The sequence below is a fragment of the Trachymyrmex cornetzi genome, unplaced genomic scaffold (genome assembly GCF_001594075.2).
Source record: "Trachymyrmex cornetzi isolate Tcor2-1 unplaced genomic scaffold, Tcor1.1 scaffold322, whole genome shotgun sequence".
Classification (NCBI taxonomy): domain Eukaryota; kingdom Metazoa; phylum Arthropoda; class Insecta; order Hymenoptera; family Formicidae; genus Trachymyrmex; species Trachymyrmex cornetzi.
In genome coordinates, this window is record NW_017297919.1 from 1 (window position 1) to 5,878 (window position 5,878).

Below are 5,878 nucleotides of genomic sequence, written 5' to 3' on the forward strand. Positions count from 1 at the left end.
CGTCACATCGTACGCGCGCTCGCCGTAAAACTAATTACGGCGGCTGCTGAATGGTCACAATCCAACGCATACATATACTGATGTATACTTATATACACGCGCACGCACACACAGTGGATTCTGCAAAAAGAAGGGGGAAGAGTAGACAGTAAAAAGAGTATCAGCGAGAGGACGTTGATACGATCACGTGTGAGAGAATCGCTGAGTTTGAGACTTGAATAAAACCCAAGATGAAAAATTCGCTACATTAGAGTTGTATATATTCCTTCTTAATTCATCATATTGTTCTCTTTTACGAAGAAGAGAAAAGATACAACCGATATGACGGATTAATTGTAACCGATGATAGCTAAAACTCTAGAGCAACCGGGGTGTATTTTGCCGTTTTCGCGCTCTTCGTTCATCGTAACTTCACTCGTCTACTTGCGGCGATCTGTGTTTTTTTCTATATTTGTTTCTCTCGTCTGTATCAATCTGTATCTCCCGCTGCCGGGAATAAACGTTATAGTGATTATCAGCGGACTTTATCGGGACTGCGCTGATTTTTATCACGACCAAAGACAGAATGGTCTGCGCGACCGTGTGTCGAAATGGTCGATAGGGATAAGAGAGAGGGACCGTGGCAGACGGCCATTTCTATCTCTTTCATTCAATGGTATAATGGGAGAGAGAATGAGAGAGAGATTGACCGTCTCCCACGGTCCCTCTCTCTCATTATTGTCAACCACATTTGATACATTACTTAGATACGGATCACGCAGTCCTTTCTCTATGGCTTTGATTGACGACCGTGTGTCAAAGTCAAGGACTTGCACGTTTGTTCAGTCGTGCTTGTCTCGCGGAAATATTTATGGGCATTATGGAGCACGCACACAAAATGCGTGATCTGCGCGATGCGCGCGATTTGCTTCCACTCATTCTATATTGGCGCACTCTTTTATTCTCTCTCTCTCTCTCTCTCTCTCTCTCTACCTATCTTTATCTTTCTCGATTGTGTAGAGGTTAGTCGCGTGGTTCGTTCTCTCGCCCATAGAAATGCGCATTTATGCCCGTTTCTACTTTTCATCTTATTTTAGTTCTAAGAACTAGAAAAAATGAAGAGTCAATTAAACTGAGATTAAAGTTAATCTACATTGATAGAAACGACGTTAGGATTTAATTGTATACTATACGTCCATATTTGTGTATTTCAATAATATGTCGCAGTTTTTTGATATTTAAATATTATTCAAATGTTATTGTTCGACGGTAAAACAAAAAAAAAAAACGATTGCCATTTGTAAGTTAAGGCCCGTCTTCAGAACGCGTATTTATCTGAAATTCTATAATATGTGTAACGTAAATTATAGGCTGGATTCGGGGAGATGCTATTAGCGCTATTTGTATCATTCTATCTTCATCGTCTATTAAACGTGAAACAAGGATAGTATGACACAATAGCGTTGATAGCGAGCTCCCCGAACGCAGGTCTGAGATCTGTTTTCTGTGACTGAACTAGTATGACACTTCATATTATATTGGCTGCGTTCAGCAGAGAAAGTTGCAAAACTGTTTTTTCTGCTGAATGCAGTTAGTATTTCATAATGGCTGCTGTCCACTTGAGTCCGGATCTACAATAGGTGATTTAAGCCTTAAGCCGTAAGAAATTAACGAATTACGGTCGAATCCGAGGAGAATAAGCGACTGTGATTCGCCCATTTCTTATGGCTTAAAGCTTAAAAAAAATCTATTGTAGATCCGGGGTTATGCGTTATGCAAGAGTGTGTGCTGCGGCCTTTAGGCCGATATTCCTAAGGCTGAGTTCCACTGAGCGCGTCACGCGCGCGTCATCGAAGGAGAGAAAGAGAGGGATTGTGTATTTATATAATCTTATCTCTTTCTCTCTTTCATGACGCGACGCGTGACGCGCTCAGTGGAAACGTACCAATAGTCGATTCTTATATTTGAAATTGTCTCAGGGTACGTATCCACTGAGCGCGTCGCGCGTCGCGTCGTCCACCGCGTTACGACACAACGCGTAACGTCATGATGCGCTCAGTGGATACGTACCATAAAACATAAGGTCTGTTCGCGTAGCTCGCACTTCTTGCACTCGGCATCTTCGCTTTCTCTTTTTTCAAAGCCAAATATATATCTATCTCATTTTAAGTGCAAAAATATTTGGGGATTTCATTAGAGCACTAGAAACGTAGGTATTCGCATCCACCATTTTTAGTCCTTTCCTGTGACGAGTTATGATCATTACAGGTTATGATTTGTATTTGCTGCTTGAAATTTTGTAGCTCATTTCATTTCTACAAGGAATTAAATAGTTTCCAACAGCTTAGAAGCTGCAACCTATAACAACCGTAACGACAATATTAATCTTCTCAGCACAATGGGAACAGAGCAAGGATAGGGGAAAGGAGTAAAAATGGCGGATATGCGAATACCATACAGATAGTAGTACTAGAGCACTAGAAACGTAGGTATTCGCGTCCATCATTTTTACTCCTTTCCCCACTGTTTGTTCTCTCTTCAACTTTCTCACTTCTCTCTTCTAGCTTTTTAGTTTAGTGGCAGAATGGAGAGAGAGCAAGGATTGAGAAAAGGAGCAAGAGAGTGAGAAAAGGAGTAAAAATGGCGGATGCGAATACTCACATTTATAGTGCCTTAGGCCGGTATTCATAGTCAGATCTTATATTCAAGACCGTCTTAAGTATGGTCTTAAGAAGTCACGAACCAATCAGAAGGCTGCATTAGAGTCTTAAGACATTACTTAAGACGGTCTTGAAATAAAACTCTACTATGAATACCGGTTTTAATAGTACTAGAGTACGCATTGGAAGAGTGGGAGTAATCCAAAGACAATAGGCCTGCTCTTTTTGACTGAACTTTTGCACCAGTTCATCTTTCTTCCTTTTCTCTTTAGGAGGAAAGAAGAGGAAAAAAGATGAACTGGTGCAAAAGTTCAGCCAAAAAGAACAGGCCTATAGAGAATGGACTGCGCGATCCGTGTGTGAAAATGATCGATAGGGATGAGAGAGAGGGACCGTGGCAGACGGCCATTCTATCTCTTTCCATTCAATGGTGTAATGGTAGAGAGAATGAGAGGGAGATTGGCGTCTCCCATGGTCCCTCTATCTCATTATTGTAGACCACATTTGATACACTACTTAGGCCGGTATTCATAGTCGGTTCTTATTTCAAGATCGTCTTAAGTAATGTCTTAAGACGCTAATGCAGCCCTCTGATTGGTTCGTGACTTCTTAAGACTGTACTTAAGACGGTCTTGAATATAAGATCTGACTATGAATACCGACCTTAGATATGGATCGCACAGTCCATTCTCTATGTCTTTGAGGTAATCCTATCTACGACCGGTATTCATAGTCGGTTCTTATTTTAAGACCGTCTTAAGTAATGTCTTAAGTCGCTAATGCGGCCTTCTGATTGGTTCATGACATCTTAAGACTGTACTTAAGACGGTCTTAAATATAAGATACGACTATGAATACCGGCCTACAAAAGGACGCACTCCTTTGAGTCCTTCTTTTCTCTCTTGTTTCGCGCATGTGTATAGCCGTATACTCTCGAGAGAGGGGATCGAAAGAAAAAACAAGGAACTGAAAGTTTCATATAGTTGAGAAACCATAACGCACGTGGTTCCATTATATTTTAGACTTAAAAAGGTATGTATTCTTGGAGTGATCCCGATTGACCACGGCTCGATTGGACACCACCAATCACAGCGACCGGTGCTTAGGAGCTTTGTAGTCTCAAGCGCTGTGAGTGGCTCGTGTCCAATTGAGCCGTGTCCAACTGGGTGCCACCCTGTATTATTTGTTAAATATAAGATTTTTAAATATTAATTATCTTTGATTATTAACTCTCTCTCTCAGAGTATACGCATGCGCGAAACGAGAGAGGAAGGAAGGACTCAAATGAGTGCGTCCTTTTCAAGATAGGATTACCTCCACTCCTCAAATTTCTGACAATGCGTACTCTAGTCCTAATATCTCTATGGCGAATACTCACATTTACAGTGCCATAAATAAACAATGACGAGAATGACAAAAGTAGAGCTAATAATAGCGTCTTCCCGAACGCATCATTGGTCGCGTCACCGACGAGATACTATTAAAGACCGACATCCTTACGGGAATTCGCGTCCTTGTGAATATTGAAGTAATTAAGAGTTAAAACCCTGGTAGCAAGCTGACGTCAAAATGACGTCATTTGACGTCAAAATGACGTAGCTTGCTACCTGGGAAACTGATAATATTGTATTAATTTTATGATTTATTAGTTTAGTAGATGTATTTATGCATTCATAACTCAATAATACTCGATTTTTCTTTAAAATTGAGATTTCAGTGTTATCATCAAAGTTTGATTATCAATAAAGATGATAATTGCAGAGAAAAAAATTGTGATTTTTTTGCAATACATAGGATATTACAGCTTTACAAGTATGTACATTTATTTATGGGACATTTATGTAATAAAAAATCATGAAGTTAATAATGCATGAGTCAAATATTTATGTTAATAATAGCAAATTTATATCAATTGTCGGTAATGTCAGCGTTCTTGAATTACCTCCGGGCCCTTAAGGCCCTTTTTATACCGCCGAAAATTTGCCCAGGGTTGACGATCTTTAATAATATCTCGTCGCGTTCAGCAGACTCAACTGTTGTGGAGCAGATCCGTGAGCACCCGCTGCTATTGGTGTATTCTTCTAGATCATCCAATAGTGGCTGCGATCCACTTGCTTCTTCCAAATGCTCTAAACGTTATGCTCCAAACGCTACACTCCGATTGGTCCATTACTATTTCGAATGTTACAATTGCTTCGTGAACGCTCCAGCCAACCCACCTCCCGAGGAATGTGGTCCACTTGGCGCTACAAATGCTTCGAATCGTTTGGAGCGTTGTTTTAACCGGTCCACATGGCGCTTCAAATGTGTCCCAATAGTACGTATGACGTCATTAATACATCACAGGTTTTCATTTCCACCTTATTTCCAATTACTTCCAATGCTACTGCTCGGAGAGGTAGTTTAACTGAAGCGTTTAGTTTGAATATACAAAGCGCGGGAAAGCATAATAATAAACGAACGAAAGTATATCTGTAAAGCTGATTTTTTAATTTACATATTATTATATATCGTGGCATCGTGCTACATATATTACTACAAATCATGCTGTATGGTATATTGTGTATATTACATTATTAAAAATAAAAATTGTATAAACTATGCCGATTATAAGGTTACATGAAGGAGATACTGGAATGATTCATAATCTAGAAGTTTCCGAAGAGGATGCTATTATCTTCATCATAAATATAAGTAAGCTATTCTGAAAAAACTTCACAGCGCACGTTAGCATGACTTTCATTTTATCCATAATTGCAAAATACGTACTAACGCTTCAAAACGCTTCAAAAATTGGCCCATTTGCATACTGTTGGCAGCATTAGTAGTGGATGGACCGTTCTATAGAAGCATATAAAAGTGAAAACGTTTGAAGCATTTGTAGCGCCAAGTGGACCGCATCCGAGGTGAGGCAGTTGAAGCGAAGTGGGATCAAAAACGATGACGTATTGATGACGCAGGCTGCGGTCCACTTGCTTCTTCCAAATACCCTAAACGTTATGCTCCAAACGCTACGCTCCGATTGGTCCATTATTATTTCGAATGCTACAATTGCTACGTGAACGCTCCAGCCAACCCACCTCCCGAGGTGAGGCAGTTGAAGCGAAGTGGGAGCAAAAACGATGACGTATTGATGACGTAATCAGAGTTGCTGGGAGCGTCTTGAAGCATCAAATGGACCAGTCATATCAGTGCTACAAATGCTCTGTAACGTTTGAAGCGCTAAGTGGACCGCAGCC